We start from the raw sequence: 20,593 nt of genomic DNA, 5'->3' as shown, positions 1-20,593 counted from the left end.
GTCTTTGGAAACGGAGGATCCACAGTAGAAATGTGCATGACTAGAGTTGGTGATGGAGAGACAGCAGCTGTCAGGGGTTCATCACTTGTCTTTTCAGACCCAGTCTCTACAATGACATAAGTGCCTGACGAATGATGAGCCACATGTCAGAAATGCAAGGAATCTCATGTAATGGTCTTCCCAGAAGGCTGGGCAGTCACCATGTGTCCATTGCTGGTCACAATATGAAATGGTTCAGCATCAAAAGGAGCATCAGACTAATTTTCTCTGCTGATGACCAAGAACTTGATCTCCTCTAGTGCAGCTCACATCTTTTGCAGGGCGACGCTTGTCTGTATAGGCTTGAATTTTCCTATTACGACCCAATTCTTTCATGCGCGTTTCTTCCTCGGTATTTGCGCTTCTGTTGGTCCGCTGAGGTAACTTAGTCATCATGGCTCTCAGGAACATCAAGGTTGCAAGGCTTTGGGAGCGTGGCTAGCAACCGGCGAAGATGGCCACAAACTAAAAGACCTGCGCTGGCCGCCTGCCAGTAGCCCTGCTATATCCGTCAAAATCTGTATATCGAAAGAGCACATTGCAGACCGAAGGTCTCAACACTGCTTGGAGCGACGACAATGGCTAGCCATTCTATCAGGGAGGAAGCAATAGGTGGCTCACCCCCCCCCCCTCGAGACCTGGTGCATGGCAGCGGCAGCCTCAGACACAACAGCCGACAGAGAGCGTAAAGACATGGGCCGGCAACATGGCGCCGCCTCTCCGGCCTTGAGGAAAGTGGAGGCTGGCACCGCCGACCGGATGACTAACATCGCTGGGAGTAAAGATGCCAACTGGGCACTGAGTCGGAGAGGGAGCAATCGGAGGGCCGCCCCACCTCCCCTCTGGACCGGATTGGTGGTGGTGGCGGCCGTGGACATAGCGGCTGATCGAGAACGCTCGGACCTGGGGACTGGGCAGACAAGGGCTCGCCGGCTGGAAGCCTGCATGCACCTGGCGGTTAGGTGAGGGCGCCTCGGCCTGCAACCTGCACATCAAGAACTAGTAAGTGGATGCAGCGCACAAAGGTGTGGTGGCAGTAGCGCCTGCAAAAGCGACCCCCTGCTGGGATACTCAATGAGAAGTGGGAAACCTCTTGTCTGCCCCTCGGAGTCCGGGCTTTGCACGCCTATAAGGATAGAGTGGACGCTTTCGCTGATCCTCTGCCTGGACCTTGAAAACCAATAGGTGCTCCCTGAGGCGCGAAGACCGGCGGTGGATATCAGAAAGGCCTGTGACCGAGAGGGGTGTGGCCGAGCCCAGTGCCTAGTCGGTTGGACTATTGCACAGTTGCCGGAGGTGCTGATCGAGAGGACCTGAGAAGCTGCCGGTTGGGCAAGAGGGACATGGCAGCCCCACGGAGGTCGCGCAGTGAGACAATTGTATCCAGGACCAAAGAGACCTGCTGGTGTCCACTGGGACTGGGGAAAAACTGAGGGGTCTCCCCCTAGCTGAGCGGGGAATGCCCAGGGAGCGGATAATGCCGGAGAGGCGGCACCCAACAGCCTGAACGGGAACACCGAGAGAGGCGGACCCCTTCAGCAGTACGAGGCAAAATGTCCAGTCCAGGACTGGAACCTACCTTCCAGAAACATTATAAGGCCAGTAGATGGGTCACACAAAGAGCGTGGGGCCAGGTCAGGTGAACCAAATTGGTAAATATACAGTGGCAATGGGCCGGGAAAAGTGTGTGACTGAGGGGACGCCACCGACCAGGTGAGATGACCAAGCCCCTGACCCCTCATTAAGGGACATTATGCTGGCAATCACAGACTTGCATGGAACCCTAGAACCAAAATTAGACACTGTAACGGAGGAGGTCAACCTGCTCAGGGCCGATTTCCGGAAGATGGCGGACAAGATGACTGCAGCCGAGACTAGCATTAGAGGCCTTCAGTCCAAAACGAAGCACCTGGAGAAACAAGTATCAGAGCTGACTAAATACCAGACAGACATCCTGGCCAGGCTGGAAGAGCGCGCCGCAATAACATTCGAGTGGTGGGCGTGCCTGAGGGAATGGAGGGCCATCCGTAGAACTCTTCCTAGAAAACCTAATCCTGAACAATCTCAAGCCTAAACGCCTATCCAATTATTTCTCAGTAGAAAGATCGCACCGGGCACTGGGGCATAGGCATAGGCCGTGCCCGGGGCCCCCTCCCCGCACTATAATAGCTTGTATACTCAATTACAGAGATAGAGATGTGAACCTGCAGGTGGCACGCCAGCACGGCGACCTGCAGTATGAGAACACCACTATCCAATTCTTGCCAACTTCAAGCTCCAAGTACAGCGCCAAAGGTGTACTTTTGACTGAGTGAAAAGAGTCCTTTGAGACCAGAACATCAAGTACATGATGCTATTTCCAGCAAAGCTAAAGATCCTCGCAGAGGGTAAACCCTACTTCTTCAACTCGCCTGGCGAGGCAAGTGACTGGCTGGAGAACGGTTGGGTGGAAAGGGGGCAAGGAACAACCACATACCATAAATAACATAAAAGAGTGAGGCGCAGAGCGGCGAGATGAGAACAATGAACCCGAGAGCCCTGCCCAGCGTCACAGACCAGATAAGTGAACAGTCAGGGGTGCTGTAACTACCAGAGACGCTTTCTTACATATTTCTGGTTTGAGGGTTGGGGGGGGGATTCAGGGGTGGCAATGGGACCGAATTGTAGCAAGTGACTGTCAGGGGGTCCCTTGCTCGGCCCAGACTGAGATGCCTGATTCTCCGTCTTACCAGCAGGCTGACTACTACGGACCCTTTAAGAACAGCCCGTGCTATCTGGATGACCGCCTCGCCTCTGGACCACCTGACTTTGTGGGCCTATCAGGTTCGACCTCGCGCCATTTGAGGGTGTATCCGGAAGACGCCGTGTCTCGGTTGGCAGACTCGTCGTGGGAATCAGACGTACAATGCCAGGAGAAGAACGCGAGCCGGAGCAGGGAAACCGAGACCAAGACGACCGAGGCGGAAGTCGGGACCAAGGCAGCGGAGTTCTTCACGGGAGCCGACACAGCGGGCGGAGAAGGCGCCAGAACGGAACCGGACGAGAAGCAGAGACCGTCAAGGGAAACGCCAGGAGGCCAAGGATACAGCGTATCGCCCAGCCACGCAAAGGAGGACGTGTGGCTTACCCAGGTGCGTGCTCGTTTGGGTTCGCTATTCAGGGCTAAGAAGGGCGGGACCGGTTAGGGAGACGGGAGGGGAGGTCTGGCACCGCAGCTCTCGAGCACCATTCACGGGTATCTACAATTGCTGGTGGTGGTTCTGACTATCCCCGTCACTCCCCTTTCCCCTGTCCATTTAAAACAGCGACCAGTACCTAAAAGCCACATTGTTCTCTTTTGTGTTTCCCTACATGTCCTGGTAATCCCGGACCTCCGCCCCAAGGACTGAAGCTGAGGACACCAAGGAAGGACCCTGGACCCTCATTGTATTTTGGTTATCCCGAACATTGTTTTCGTGTTGTAACTCAATAAAAGAGTTAAAACGTCCCCTCCAGTGTTGGCTCCTTCCATTCTTGTGAAACAAAGGTGACAAGTGGCGAGCCAGCCAGGAGTTTTCCATCTGACAGTACAAGATGGAGGCCTTGATAAATCAAACGAGCGAAGGACAGTTCAAACTGGAGTGGGCAATTGGGCGGTCAAATGAACAAGCCGACACCGATAGAGCTACGTTCACTACCGCTATACAACAGCAGTCGGATCACCTTACCAAACTTGCAGAAGGACAGTCACAACTATTGGCTGTGTTAGGACAAAGTCGAGCCGCACACCCTCCTGGGGCAATGGTTCCCCTTCAGAAGTATGTTGCAGGAGACGACCCTGTTTCCTTCTTTTTGAACTTTGAAAGGGCGGCTAGGGCTAGCGGCTGGCCAGGTGAACGATGGCCCTTTTACCTGGCTCCTCTATTAACTGGGGAAGCACAGGCCGCATACCAGTTGGCCAACAAGGATGGTACAGCCGCCTATGGACATGTGAAGCAGATAGTGCTAGACAGACTGGGGGTAGATGAGACCCACAGAATAAGATTCAGACAAGAAAGGGGAACCCCAACTGACGCCCCTAAGACTCTTTTTTATAAGTTGAAGGATGCGGCGGACAGGTGGTTGAAACCACAAGAGGGTGATATGGACAGGGTTATGAATAAAATATACTTGGAACAATTTCTTGAGGCACTACCCTATGGTACGCAGCGGTGGCTCAGACAGCATACAGGTTTGACTTTAGACCATGCCATTGAGATGGCTAATTCTTATGCTCGTGCTCAAACCAAGCCTGTTTTTCGAGAACCGGAAAAGCCTGTTGTCAATAAAGCTCTCACAAAACCTGAAAAAAAACCCTATAAACCCCAAAACGAGCCCCCGCCTATCAAACCCAGAACCCTGAAAATCGAGCCACCAGTCCTTACGGGTCCACAATGTTACGAGTGCGGTGAATGGGGACATATTGCAAGGTATTGCCGCAAAAAGAAAGAAAAAGAGGAAGAACCCATGGAGGTCGGGTATGCTCCACGTGCCATCCTGTATGCCCAAGAGACCGGACCAGAGTTTTATGTAAGTGTCCTCATAGATAACAAGAAAACCCGGGCATTGTTGGACTCAGGTTGTCGCCATTCGGTAGTAAGGAATAGCACCCTGTCCGCTTCCTCTGTACTGTTGGACCGTACTGTGAGGATTAAATGTGTACACGGGGATGTGCGTACCTATCCTCTAGCCCAGGTCACCTTAACGACTGAGAAGGGTACACAACTACAAAGTGAGTTAGGAGTTCTCCCAGACTTACCTTAACCCCTTATTATAGGGACTGACAATAAGTGGTTTTCTACACTTATGCCTGAAGTTTTAGAAAAACACGGTAGCAGCAGAGTTAGGGAGGGTTTGCTAACAGAAGAACCCTGGTCCACCAATTCTAACTTTAGGGCAGCCCAGTTAAATGACGCTTCCCTAGCAACTGCCTGGCAGAGTGCACACGATAACCAAGGTCGGACACAGCTAACGTATCCCTGTTTTATTGAGCAAAATGGCCTCTTGTACAGAGTCGCTCAAGGCCGGGCCACTCCACAATTAATAGTACCAACCGTGTTTAGAGAACAGGTGATGTTTTATGCTCATGCTCACCTTTTGGCGGGTCATTCTGGGGCAGAAAAGACTACTAATGCCATCATAGAGCATTTCTATTGGCCAGGGGTATTTGCTCAAGTTAAAAAGTACTGTCAGATTTGTCAAAAAAGAAATCCCTACATTCCTCCCAAAGTACCTCTTGTCTCTCTTCCGATCATAGGAAAGCCTTTTGAAAGAATAGGCGTAGACATCATAGGTCCTCTACCAAAGTCACACAGAGGGTATCAATATGTCATGGTGGTCTTTGACTACTCGACGCGTTACCCTGAGGCGTTTCCTTTAAGGGCAGCTACTACAAGTGCCATTTCTCAAAAATTGGTTGAATTGTTTGCCAGAATGGGATTCCCCAAGGATCTTATCACAGATCAGGGAACACCGTTCGTGTCATGTCTCATGAAACAAGTGTGTACTCTCCTAAATGTGAAACATCTACGCACTTCGGTATACCATCCACAAACCGATGGCCTGGTAGAACGACAACGGTTTAATAAAGACCACCCTAAAAAAACTGTTGTCGGGAGATGGCAAACAATGGGATCAATTGCTTCCGCTGGCTCTGTATGTTCTGAGAAGCCAATACCAAAGCAGTTTAGGAACTTCACCCTTTGAGTTGCTCTTTGGAAGGAAGCCTCGTACCCTGTTAGAAATAACCAGAGATAGTTGGGAGAAAACAGGGTCCCAAGACGCTGAAGAGCTATTGGATTACTCCCAACAACTAAAAACTAGGCTACACAAGTTAAGGACCTTGTCCTATGAAACTCTAGAGAAAGCTCAGGAAAAACAAAAGACCTTTTATGATAAAGGCAAGAAGTGGAGAGAATTTAATCTAGGGGATTGGGCTCTTGTTCTCCTTCCCACTTCTACACACAAACTCCGCAAGGAGTGGCAGGGTCCGTTTCAGGTCATAAGGAAGATAGGTAGGACTACGTATGCCTTACAGTTGTCTCCATCACGAACCCAGATTTACCACATTAATATCTTGAAAAAGAGGTTGGGTCCTCCTCCTAAAAATCCAATAGCCGTCTCATTAGCTACTCCTCAAGAGCATACTATTGAACATACAGTCGTGAACCCCAACCTTCCCGATCCCAGAAAGAAGGAACTAAGGTCCCTGTTGTTAAGACACCAGTCGATTTTTTCAGATCAGCCAGGTCGAACCACCTTAGCTGAACATCACATTCCAACCACTCCAGGGGTGACTATAAAACAAAAACCTTATCGAGTCCCCGAAGCCCGACGGGCACTGATAAAAGAGGAGGTGCAGAAAATGTTAGAGGCAGGGATCATAGTGCCGTCCAAGAGTAACTGGTCATCCCCAGTAGTGCTAGTCCCAAAACCGGATGGAAGTAAGAGATTTTGTATTGACTTCAGAGCAGTAAACAAGGTTTCCAAACAAGATGGCTATCCTTTGCCAAGAGTGGATGAAATGATAGAACGCCTTGGTGAGGCTCAATTTATAACAACCATTGACCTCACCAAAGGATACTGGCAGGTACCCCTTTCCCCAGAAGACCAGGAAAAGACCGCATTTACCACACCGGACGGTCTTTTTCATTTTACTGTTCTACCCTTTGGTCTGCATGGGGCTCCGGCTACGTTCCAAAGACTTATGGACACTGTACTAGCTCCATACCACCAGTTTTCCACGGCTTATTTGGATGACAGTCATTCACAGTCCAGGCTGGCAGACCCATCTACAGCATTTGGAGCAAATCCTAGAGGCGTTAGAGAAGGCGGGTCTACACATAAATTCCAAAAAGTCACGACTAGCCTTTTCTCAGGTCAAATACCTGGGATATATATTGGGTAATGGCCAGTTGTATCCTCAACAAGAGAAGGTAAAAGCCATTCAATGCCAAGCTTTTCCCAGTAACAGACGGGATCTCCGGGCCTTTCTTGACCTGGTTGGGTACTACCGACGTTTCATCCCACACTTTGCATCCCTCTCAGCCCCTTTGACTGATCTGTTGAAGAATAATGCTACTTCCTCCCAGTTTAAGCATCCTTCTTCTCAAGCCCAAGATGCTTTTCAGGCCTTGAAAGATGCTCTTTCCTCATCACCAGTGCTGAAGGCCCATCCTGTATTTGAGCAGGAAACTGTTCCCTAGGGAGACTGTCTATCCTACGATAGAAAAAGAATGCCTGGCTGTTAAGTATTTACAACAAGGGGTTAAGTGGAGCATTGAAAAGCTTCGCTATTATTTAGATGGTCGGCATTTTACGTTGTTTTCTGATCATGCCCCCTTACAGTGGTTGCAACGGAATAAGGGACGCAATGATCGTATCCTCCGTTGGTTCTTGTCTTTACAACCTTATGACTTTGAAGTGTGTCACCGGAAAGGCTCTGCTCAGACAAATGCTGACTATTTGTCCCGTTATCCACTTTCCCCCGACCGGGAAAAGACTGGGGGGGGATATGTCAGGGGGTCCCTTGCTCAGCCCAGACTGAGATGCCTGATTCTCCGTCTTACCTGCAGGCGGACTACTACGGACCCTTTAAGAACAGCCCGTGCTGTCTGGATAACCGCCTCGCCTCTGGACCACCTGACTTTGTGGGCCTATCAGGTTCGACCTCGCGCCATTTGAGGGTGGATCCGGAAGACGCCGTGTCTCGGTTGGCAGACTCGTCGTGGGAATCAGACGTACAACGCCAGGAGAAGAACGCGAGCCGGAGCAGGGAAACCGAGACCAAGACGACCGAGGCGGAAGTCGGGACCAAGGCAGCGGAGTTCTTCACGGGAGCCGACACAGCGGGCGGAGAAGGCGCCAGAACGGAACCGGACGAGAAGCAGAGACCGTCAAGGGAAACGCCAGGAGGCCAACGATACCGCGTATCGCCCAGCCACGCAAAGGAGGACACGTGGCTTACCCAGGTGCGTGCTCGTTTGGGTTCGCTATTCAGGGCTAAGAAGGGCGGGACCGGTTAGGGAGACGGGAGGGGAGGTCTGGCACCGCAGCTCTCGAGCACCATTCACGGGTATCTACAATTGCTGGTGGTGGTTCGGACTATCCCCGTCACTCCCCTTTCCCCTGTCCATTTAAAACAGTGACCAGTACCTAAAAGCCACATTGTTCTCTTTTGTGTTTCCCTACATGTCCTGGTAATCCCGGACCTCCGCCCCAAGGACTGAAGCTGAGGACACCAAGGAAGGACCCTGGACCCTCATTGTATTTTGGTTATCCCGAACATTGTTTTTGTGTTGTAACTCAATAAAAGAGTTAAAACGTCCCCTTCAGTGTTGGCTCCTTCCATTCTTGTGACCCAAAGGTGACATTGACATTCGAATTTTAATGGACAATCACAGAGGTTGCGAAGTTGGAATCCATTGAAAGACTCTTCGTTGGGGGCTTACAAACAGAGCTGCTCTCAGAGGGAAATAAGGAGCATTTGACATTCCATAGCCACATGTTGTAATTTCATGCTGGAGGCTGGCTCATGCTCCTCACTAATTGTTACCATTGCACAGTTAGGACGACAAGCCCTCTGCAAGTTGGGGAGGTGGGATGCATTCTACTCACCAAGCAGGGCTGCGGGGTGGGGGGGGGTCAATTGTTTAATCTCGTTGTTTGCTATGATATTTCTGCTCAGGATAGTCTCGTACCACAATGCATGTGAAAGCTGGGTTATTTGGGGGGGCGCACGCTGTGGCTTCCAATGGAAATAGCCACAACCATGGGGGAACCAAAGATAATCCGTGCCGGGACCTGGAATATGAACGGCCAGGAGAATAAGATTAAACGTACACTGGTCCTTCAGTACATCAAGAGACGTTCCCCGGATGTGGTTATGATGCAAGAGACACACCTCAGGGGGAGAAAATACAAGGCCTTAGACTGGTTTGCATATAGATTAGTGGCACATTCAGGATATACCACGAACGCCAGAGGGGTGGGAATCCTGGTACGAAACATTACCATTCACCATCGAGGGTACCTAGTCTGACAAAGCCGGCTGCTGTGTGGTAGTGGCAAGCAGGTGGGAGGGGCGCTTGATAATGCTATGTTTGTTCAATATATCTCAGAGACTCCAGATGATCAGTCTCCCAAAGATTATTAAGATCCTGACAGGGCTCCCGGCGGCAACCCTTTTGTTGGGGGGAGGGGGGGGGGGGGGGGGGGGGGAGACGGATGCAGTTTTGGATCCGAAGTTAGATCACTCCAGTGCATTAGCGGGGGGAGCAAATCCTCTCTGTTTTTTTGACAGCCATGTGATTTGTGGACATCTGGCAGACGCACAACACCCAGAAACAGCAATACACATATTATTCGGCACAACATGGTTTACTCTCAAGAACTGACTATTTACATACATAGTGATAAGGTGGGAGAGTTCTCAGCACCAACACACATGGCCAGGGCCATCTCTGATTATTCCTTGGTGGGGGTGACTGTCCGCGGCCCCTACATCCATAGAGTGTAATTCCTGAAGATTGATCCCTGGTGGCTGAGAACCCCAATACTGAGGGACAAAGTCCAGGTGGGCGCAGACCTCTACTTTCAGAAAAACACAGGATTGGTGGACTCGCACCAAACTATCTGGACGGCCTACAAAACAGTTCTAAGAGGTCAGGCTCAGGCGCTCAGAGGACAAAAAGAAAGAAGTGGCGTTACAAATAAGGTCAATGTGAACAAGAAATACTCCAGATGGAGAGTAAGGTTCAGCCTGGTGGGACGCGGACCTGCGGCATGCATTGGCTCTGCGCCAGCGGGAGTTGCAACCTGTGGCAGAGGGCGAACAGTGAGCCTACGCCCTGGCAACACAACATCGACTGTATGAAGTGGGCGACAAGGCTTCTATGCTGCTGGCCTGGCTGGAGAAACATGATAGAGAACGATCATGGGTGTTCACTATTAGAGACTAAGAAGGGACACTCCAAATGTCCATTGTTGGAATTGCAGAGGTATTTGCCTCCTACTGTGAGGGGGTGTACTCGCCAGTGAGCGCACAATCTCAGAGGGACTGTGATGAGCTGCTGAAGGACTTCTCATTGCCAACATTGTCAGTTGAGGCACAAGATGCCTTAGACGCTGAGGAGGAGCTGTCCGGTGCGTTAGGGTACTTAAAATCAGGAAAGGCAGTAGGTCCAAATGGCCTCCCAGTTGAGTTATATAAAAGCCTGGCCCCCAGAATAACATCACCACTAAGGAGCATGCTGGAGGAGGTTCGGGAAGAGGGCCAATTGCCTGTTGACCAGCAGACAGCCACTATTGTCATCATACAGAAGGCGGGCAGGCCCCCGGACCAGTGTAGCTCATACCGACCAATTTCCCTGCTCAATGTCGAGGTAAAGGTATTGGCCACGGCCTTGGCCAATAGACTGGCATTCGTCATTACTACGGTAATCTACAGGGATCAATTGGGCTTTATGCCCAACAGAAGTACTTGCCACAACCGAGACTTTATGGCGTGCTCCTTGTGATGAAAGACCCCTCCTGTCAACAAACAGAATTGATGTCAGTGGACGACTCAATGGCCTATGACAGCATAGAATGGCCCTACCTTTTTGGAGTGCTCACTAGGTTGGGCTTTGGCCCCAATTTTTGTAACTGGGTGAAGCTGCTCTATCAGGGTCCATTGGCCCGAGTTGGGTCAATGGAGCAGTGTCGAGACTATTCCATTTGAGGAGAGGCACAAGGCAAGGTTGTCCCTTGTCGCCATTACTGTTTGACTTAGCACTAGAACCACTGGCACATTGGTTCAGGAAAGACCCAATGATCTGGAGTAAATAAAGCACTGGGGGGCTGGGAGGAACGAATCTCATTGTATGCCACTGATATAATCCTGTATCTCGCAAGACTGTACACCTCCACCGCAAAGGTTCTCCATATGTTCAAATTATTCTGGAGGTACTCGGAATACTCTATAAATTGGACATTAATCAGTGGTATTCCCACACTCTGGCCCCAAATACCTGCACATTCACATTGTCTGAGACCACCAGGTGTTCCTGGAGAGGAATCTCACCCCTCAGTTAGATAGGCTCCACACAGACATACTGCATTAGCGCACCTTGTCGTTGTCCCTCATGGGCAGAGCGGCCCTACTCAAAATTATGGCCCTGCCGCGCTTTTTGTATATCCTGCAGAACACCCCTTACTCTGTCCCACCGACATTCTTTAAGGAGGTGGCTTAAGAATCTTGGGAATTGTTGTGGCATGGTGGTTCACCTAGGATAAAATGAAAGGTGGTGTGGCACACCTTAAGTTTTAGTGCAAGTTCAAACAAAAGGTAATCCTAAATCAAATGTATAGCTCATTTCTGGGCGCCTCAGGAATGGTCTCTTCTGGCTGGTAAGAGACTCGAAATTGAAAACTAGTACCAAGGAGGTGTGGGGAATTCCCACACTGAATCCTGTAGGTGCTCCTGTGGAGGTAACTACCTCGAGTTTCTTCAAAATATAGTCAAATTCAAGAATCCAATTTAGTTCATCATGATTTTAATCCAAAAAGTCATATATTATAATCATATTGACTAGATGATAATGTTCAATTCGTTATCCATCACAAACGTTTTAGAGTGCCAAAGTCCCTATGCATTTCGGGATGGATGTCCCTTCACCAGGGGAATAGGGTTTATCTGTAAAAGGAACAGACACTGTTTTAGGAAGGGGACTTTACCCTCAACATCAGCAAGAATGGGACTAGGAAAATAAAATTTGCAGATGATAGGTGACACTAAACGATAAAGTGTACAAATGAAAATTTATGCTATGGGATCGTGAGCACAAAAAGATACACCAAGGCAAAGACGGGAGACCAAACTCGAAAAGAAAAAAATGTGTGCATAACGAAGATCAACGGAATCAAGAATGTCATAAATACGGGTAGAAATCCCCAGTGAAAACACCCGGCTGGTGCACATGGCTTAAACGACAAAATGTGATCGGAAACCGACATTTGAGTGCATAGTTCTTACCCGAAACGTTCAAATTGCAGCATTCAGTGACGGTAACCGACGAGGAAGCGTGGAGTACGGGAGTGCGGAAAAGGGATGTGCGTGGTTAAGAGCAGGTACTACGACATAAAAAATTGACCGGGTGGAACAAGTAACATAAAAGTGTCCCAGCATCCATATGCTGCCTAAAAGTCATAAAAACTTCCATCAACCGCCATTTAGACCCATTGGGTCTACAAGGAATTCCATCCATGAACCCACCGGGAAGTTTGTCGACATGTACCTCCAGCACATCGTGAGGGGCATGTCCACATACATACGTGACTCCACTGATTTCCTTAACCAACTGAATAAAGTGATGTTAAATCCAAACACCCAATATACTCTGGTTACCATCGACGTGTGTGCACTATACACCTCAAAATAACACAACAGGGGCATTGAAGCCTTGGAATCCTTTTTACTCCTAAATCCTATGAATGATGATTTAAAAGTGTTACTACTCGAGCTCATGCAATTCATGTTATACCACAGTTATTTCAACTGGAATAACGAGTTCTATTTACAACTAGTGGGCACTTCAATGGGCAATTGTGCAGCTCCCAGCTACGCGAACCTGTTCATGCATCGACTTGAAATAGACCACATTTTGAAGAATGTCCTGTGGTGCAACAAAATTGAAACATACTGGAGATATATAGACGATATCTTCTTGATCTGGGTAGGACCTCCAGAAGAGATAACAGAATTCATTTCCCACATCAACCAAGTTGATGACCATATCCGATTCACTTACAACGCAGATTCAAAATGTCTACCCTTTCTGGACATCCTAATTACTTTGGATGATTCCAGTTTAAAAACCTTGCTGTTCGTTAAAACAACAGATCGGAACAATGCTCTTTTGTATACCAGTTGTCATCCAATTCCTTTGAAAAAACACCTACCCTTTTCCCAGTTGTTGAGGGCTAAAAGGATTTGTTCTGAACAGGAAGATTATTCACACACTGAAAAGAACATTTTGCAAAAATACAGGGAGAGAAAATATCCTGAAGCCACTTTGCTGGCTGCTCGTGAACGCACCACGCTTAAGAACAGAAATGACCTTCTAATTCCCAGCATGGGCATGCGTAAATCTGAAAGACCAGTATTCGTGTCTAAATATTCTTCTAGAAGTCCAGCGATAAAAAACATCATCCTACGTAACTGGCAGATGATACAATTTGAACCAGATTTTCAAGGCATTTTCAACTGTACTCCATTGTTTGCCTATCAAAGAGCAAATAATCTGAAAAACATGCTGGAACTCAAACCTAAACCACCAGACTCTGTTTTTTCTGGTACCAAACCATGCCACAATTGCAGTCACTGCAACAACATAATCAGAGGCAATTACACAAACCATCCTTTATCTGGTAAACAAATTAAACTCAGAACTAATGCGACTTGTGACTCTATGAACTTAGTGTACCTGCTGAAGTGCCCCTGTGGCTTACCCTATGTGGGGAAAACTGAAAGGAAACTCAAAGTCTGTCTAACGGAGCACAAAAGTACAATAAGGAACAAGAATTTGAAATCCCTCTTAGCTGCTCATTTCATCTCAGCCCAACACAACATCAGCCAACTAAGGTTCCTTGCACTGGAGGTTGTCCCAATGAGATCGGACGTTGATAATCAAAAGAAATTACTACAACGCGAACTTTTCTGGATTAAATTGTTGGAATCGGGTCAACCGAAAGGACTCAATGAACGGATTGAATATAGTCGCTTCCTTTGAACATGCTTCTTGCTTCCTGTTTACCATATTTGCTTTGTCTGGTTAACAATTTTATGTTCCTTTTCATTTTACACTCCCTATCATCTCTTTCCCTTATAACACTTGTCCTAATGTATTCCATCCTACTGCTTTACCCACTTTTCTCTTCCCATTTAAATGGTTTCTCTGTTCCTTCACACTCCTCTATTTTTGTATTCACTTTTCTGAACCATTCATCCCCTCTTACTTTATTGCCATTGTACTACTCTTTCTCTTGTATCCTTTTTCAAAATCATTGTGTTGACCATTGTTTTTTATGAACCTTGAGTTATCATTTTTTATGTATTGTGTTTACATTTCTGTTCTAAAACTTTCCTTATCCAATATGGCCGACACTGGCTGTGTCACATTGATCTTTCGTGTTTATACATCATTGTTGATCATCTTTGTATGTCTCGGTAACCTTGTTTTCACAGACAATTCACTTCGGTTACGTTTTATGGAACCCTTGGGCCGTTTTTACACATTTTATTTTGTTCCAATTTTACTTTTGAGACACTTCGTTGACAGTCCTTCTTTTATATTACTTGTTCCACCCGGTCCGTTTTTTATGTCGTAGTACCTGCTCTTAACCACGCACACCCCTTTTCCGCACTCCCGGACTCCACGCTTCCTCGTCAGTTACCGTCACTGAACGCTGCAATTTGAACGTTTCGGGTAAGAACTATGCACTCTAATGTAGGATTCCGATCACATTTTGTCGTTTAAGCCATGCGCACCAGCCGGGTGTTTTCACTGGGGATTTCTACCCGTATTTGACATTCTTGATTCTGTTTATCTTCGTTTTGCATACTTTTTTTCTTTTCAAGTTTGGTCTCCCGTCTTTACCTTGGTGTATATCTTTTTGTGCTCACGATCCCATAGCATACATTTTCATTTGTACACTGTTATCGTTTGGTGTCACCTATCATCTGCAAATTTTATTTTCCTAGTCACATTCTTGCTGATGTTGAGGGTAAAGTCCCCTTCCTAAAACAGTGTCTGTTCCTTTTACAGATAAACCCTATACCCCTGATGAAGGGGCATCCGTCCCGAAATGCATAGGGACTTTGGCACTCTAAAACGTTTGTGATGGATAATGAATTGAACATTATTATCTAGTCAATATGATTATAATATATGACTATTTGGATTAAAATCATGATGAACTAAATTGGATTCTTGAATTTGACTATATTTTGAAGAAACTCGAAGTAGTTACCTCCACAGGAGCACCTACAGGATTCAGTGTGGGAATTCCCCACACCTCCTTGGTACTGGTTCACCTAGGATACCACTACATGAGGTGCAAAAAGGGGTGTATGATGGAGGCCTAGCTGCCCCAGACATTACGCTATAATAGTGGGCCTCACAGTTACTAGTTGTGAATGACTGGTTATACGCAGACAGGGGAGAACCAGCGTACAGAGTGGACTGGGACGCTATGCCGGGAGGCAGCTGTGAACCGTTACTGTACGCCCGAAAGGCAGACCCTAAGTGGCCTGCGCATACAGCGGCGGTGGTGGCATGTTGGAGTGAGGCAATAAGGTTGCTGGGGTGGCAGGGTAAACTGATGAGCAGGACGCCCCTTTGGGCCGGAGACGGACCAAGGGAGGTGGCCATGCTAGGAGGCTTCGGAGGTTGGCAGACTATCGGCATTGAACTTCTGGGAGACGTATGGAGGAGTGGTGCTCCCCTCCTCTTTGAAGACCTACAACGATAATTCAGCCTGACCCCGGCCCAGAGATTTCACTATTTGAGACTCACACATGCCTTGCAGACACATATACACTGGGGGACGCTCATTCCGGACCATTCTCCCTTGGAGGATAGGCTGCTCGTAGATCCCATTCCGGAAAAGGCAACTTCAAATATATATCACAAACTCGCAAACTATACACCTAACCCCCTGGTGGCCCTACGTGCTGCCTGGATAGATAGCCTAGGTAACACATGACGAACAGTGGGTAGAGGCACTCCAGAGCCCCAGGGAAATCGCAATCCGTGCAAGATTCTGGCTGATCCAGCTCAGGATACTACACCGCTCCTACTCAGAAAGTATATTGGGAATGGGTACAGGCTGAGGAGGCGAACAGCTCCAATCGGGGTATTCTCACTGAGCGGTTCTTGTAACACAAACCTGTCCGGAAACTTGAACCTTTTCTCGATTTCATCCAAATTCCAAGAGACAGGACGCTCTACATGAAATTGAGAATTGGAATCCTCCCGCTTAACGAATTAACAGCAGGCTGGAAGCGGCGCAATCCAATAGCTGCTTCTTGTCCTGGCTGCATAGCCCCCATTGAGTCTATTGCCCACTTCCTCTTTGCATGCCCACCATACAGGTCTGCAAGAAGCAAATGGCTCAAACCAATTTGTAACAAGCATTTACAAAGCAATAGGTCTCGCATTATTAAAGTTTGAGCTATTGGCATTGTAAATGACAATGCCTTTTATTCATTTGTTTTTAAAACCTGCAATCGGTGCATAAACACGCACTTTGAACGTATGGTCCTTGCTTATGATGAGCAAGGCTGGCAGTAAAAGAGACTGCCACAATGCCAATAGTTTTAACTTTCGCAAATGTGACACCTATACCATTTGTAATGCAATATGTGTTGTATTTACATGACTTAGATGTATTGATATTACAAATAACAATGGCTGTAATAATTAATACTTAAATAAAAGTTATTGTAATTTATAATGGCAATAGCTTAAACTTTTGTAAATAACTTGTGAAGATTATGTTCATTGCATTTTATTGTGACAAAAATCAAAGAACAGAAGTGAAATAACCTTTATTTAACATTTGCAATCAAATACAGACACAGGCCTACAACCCCCCAGGGCTGGCCGCTAAGCATTTCAGTACGTTATTACACTCCAACTTCAGACCCAGCCTCCCTGGGGAGCATAGGAACTCCATCCACAAATCACATCGGTTGCAAAGGCAGTTCAATTCGGAAACAGGATAAGAGGTTTTCATTTTACATATAAAAAGTTGAAAGGATCAGGTGTCGTACAGTGTCTCGGATCACAAAAGGGGGCGAGCAAAGAACAACGTGTCCAAAATAAGTTCGCTATCATGTAGGTCAGCGGCGTTAAGACATACGACATCAGGATAAGTAGCACATTATTATTAGTCTACGCCATCATTATTGTCCGCCCCACTGCACCAAAACCTCAGAAAAGTCAAGGTACAGATGTAGAAACAAGGATGTAAGGAAAGCCAAACCCACTACACTAACCCGGAAAAGGAAAGAAAGGGCGAGGAAAGAGAAGGAAGAAAAGAGGCCATAGAACAAAAATAAAAACGAAACACCCACCCCCACACCCCCCCACCCTGCACCCCTGCTGAGGACTACGGCCACCCCCCTCGCAGCGTGCCTGTCGCCCAGTAACCAGAACCCGAAATATAGTAGAAAGGGAAAGAAAGGAAAAGGCGAAGAACCCCACAAAATGAGGGAAATCGGAGGAGGGCATAGTTCTACGGGCTCCCGGTCTCTTTCCCCAGTCGTAGCCAGCCCCGCCCAGGACGCCGTTAGGTCAATAAGAAACAATCCAGTTAAACATAGTGCCATAATGAGAGACTCGGAGAAGAATCTCAACCCTGGCCCCGTCGATCAAATGCGCTTAAGTCATCAATTAAGGAAAGCACTTCCCACAAAGTACTGCCAAAGTCTACCGAACAGGAGTACACAGATGAGAAAAGAACGGCAGGTCCCGATGTAGATGGCTGGTACCAATGTTGACCCTCCCTGCCTCCGAAGCCAAGCTTTACCCCATCCGCCATCTTGAAAGACCGACAGGGGAGGGGAGTCGACACGGTCCGAAACAACAAAGGACAGAAAGTAGAAGGTTCCAAAATGGGGATGACATGTAAATGTTCCGGGGGATACACAATCAGGGGTTCCAACGGTTCCGTGGGGTGACCAGGCACAGTACAGTCAGGTAGAGCCATTTCAATAGGGGCAAACACTGCTTCCAGCGCCGGGTCAAAATACACCTCCGAGACATCTATTGAAAAGCGGGCTGGCTGCCGGGTCGCGGGCGTCGAGTCAGGATCCGGTCTCATGCCTGAGAGTCCATCCGTCACAGACAACAAACTGCAAGTCTGGACTTCAATAGTTCCCTTAAGTGCCATGAGTGCCTCCAGCACCGTACTCAGTGACGGGCCATTTTGAGCCTGTTCCGCTAGATTCGTTTCGTCCTCCAACATGGTGGACCCCACGGAGAGGCGCCTTCTCCGGGGCAAAATTAGGTGGAGCAGGAGTAAGCCATGAGGGACTGACGGTTAGCGAGCAGTAGTACGCAGCGAGGTACCAACCCGGGGGAACGGTGATGTGAATACCGGACCCCCGGTCAGGGACCCCCGCGACACAGCACCGTGCGTCACTCGTCACCTCACCTTCTGTAGGGCACCAGGCAGCTGATGGTAACAAAACAATCAAAAAAGTCTGAGTGTTCCAGAGACCGGACCCAACTACCTTCAGCAGTCCGTTGTTATTCAACTCGGACCCGGCAGAGCCAGCACTCGAGACCCCGGCTTCTCTGCTGGGTTAGGCCTCAATGCGACCATCGACGTAGCTCCGCTCCACAACGGCGGAGAAACTCCGGGATTGCACCACTGTAGTGCGGGTCGGACCACACACACAGATCCGGTGCAGGTAATCACGATAAGCAACAGGATGATAGAGCAAAGGACGGAGGTCAGCGGAGCCTGGAGACTATGCGGCCATCTTGGTTGGTGTTGTAGCTCCTCCCCCAGAAGTGAAATATTAACATCTTTTTGTGACATTTGTAATAAAGCTTGAAACATTGAGAGAACATATTTGAACCAGTTGTTGTTGAATGGTTGCACAGATTGATGCTGTGGTGGCACGGAGTGATGTTGTAGTGGCGACGAGTGATGCTGTGGCGTTCAGTGATGCTGTGGTAGAGCATATTGATGTTGAGGTGCTCCTGAGTGATGTTGTGGTGCCCCTGAGTGATGCGATAGATAGAGAGAAAGTGAGGGCGATATATATCAGGATGCAACACAGAAGCAGGGAGGGCATGTGGGAGGCAACACAGAGGGTGGATGGTAGGCACCACAGAGTGAGGGAGGGCGGTCGGTAGGCAAATCGGAAGGAGGGCGGAGGCAGCACAGAGGGAGTGTAGACAGGATGCAATACAGAGGGAGGGCAGTCGACTGCAACACAGATGTAGGAAGGGCGTTTGGAACGAAACACGTTTCGGCAACAGGGAAGGAGCGAGGGTGGATGGGAGGCAACAGGGAGGGATGGTGGGTGGGAGCCAACAGTGAGAGATAGGCATCAGTGATGGAGGGTGGGTGGTTAGACAACAGGGAGGCAACACAGAAGGTTGGTGGGCGGGATGCAACACGGATTGCAACACAGTGGGTGAGTGGATGGGATGAAACACAGAGGGTGGGTGGCCGGGATGACAACACGGAGGGTGGGCTGCAACACAGAGGGTGGGTGGGTGTAATGCTACACAGAGGGTGGGTATGGCAACGCGGGGAGTTAGGAAACACGGGGGTTAGGCAACGCGGGGGTTAGGCAACATGGAGGGTCAGCAACATGTAGGATGGGTGTGCCAGCGGTGAGCCCCACGAAGGGTGGGTGGGCGATCGGCAACACAAAGGGTGGGAGGTAACACGGAGAATGGGTGGGCGGGTGGCAGGCAACACTGACTGTGGTTGGGGGTTTGCTAGGCAACACGGAGGGTGGGTGGTAGGTAACAGAGAGGGTGGGTAGGTGGTAGGCAACACTGGATGGGTGGGCAATAGGCAACACATTGAGCGAGAGGCAACACATTGGGCAAGAGGCAACACGGAGGGTGGCTGGGTGAGAGGCAGAACAGAGGGTGGCTGGGTGGGCGAGAGGCAGCACGGAGGGTGGCTGGGTGGGCGAGAAGCAGCACGGAGGGTGGGTGGGTGTGGGGGCGGGTGTGAGGCAACACTGTTTAGGCGGGAGGCAACATGGAGGGAGGGTGGGCGGGAGGCAACACGGAGGGAGGCAACACGGTTTAAGCAGGAGGCAACACAGAGGGAGGGTGTGCGGGCGGGAGGCAACATGGAGGGAGGGTAGACATTTGTGTGAAAATAACCAAGGTTCAGTAATGTTCGGGGTGTATGTAGAAGCCTTGAGTTATTGAAATAAGATCAACAAAATAACCAACATCAAAAGTTATAACAACTCCGATGTCATATGTATAATGTAGCAACAATGCGCAGTTATTCAATTCACACTTTGCCTTTACCACTAGCTGCTCTGCCATGAGCATAATTGTCTGCTAGTAGTTTTGGAACAGGGGTTAATTGTGCGGACCTTGGTAGATTAAAAGATCTGAACCAGCAGGAGATTCTAATATTTTATTTGCCCGACACAAATTGTTTCTCGTCTGTTGGTATAGCGCAGTACTACTTAAAGCCTCAACCTATTTTCTTCCAAAGGGATTTTGAATTATCCATGTTTATAAAAATCACACCAAGTACAAAAGCAAGTAGGAAGAAAACGTCCTTTTACGAGTCCTTTTGCTCTGTGCACTGTGTCTTTTCCCAGCGAATAGAAGAAAGGTAACAAGAGTGCTAGACGCAGAAATGCAAAAGGCGAATCGTGAATAACAAAAAGGCACAAAGGACCAATTAACATGATACATCAACAGGTACTGAGTCTCTCTGTAGTTGGTAACACACTGAGAAAGGGGATGGGTGGTGCAACTACAGGAGACAACTTCATCAA

General features: G+C 48.6%; 1 protein-coding gene across 4 annotated transcripts in view; it reads right to left on the bottom strand.

The window, feature by feature from the left end:
- The window catches only part of SGK2 (serum/glucocorticoid regulated kinase 2), a 459,518-nt gene that overhangs the window by 99,203 nt on the left and 339,722 nt on the right, over window positions 1-20,593 (bottom strand). The window lies entirely within an intron of this gene.

Source organism: Lissotriton vulgaris, chromosome 7, assembly GCF_964263255.1.
Source record: "Lissotriton vulgaris chromosome 7, aLisVul1.2, whole genome shotgun sequence".
NCBI lineage: Eukaryota > Metazoa > Chordata > Amphibia > Caudata > Salamandridae > Lissotriton > Lissotriton vulgaris.
The sequence above is the reverse complement of the archived record's forward strand: the minus strand, read 5'-3'. Positions and strand labels throughout refer to the sequence as shown.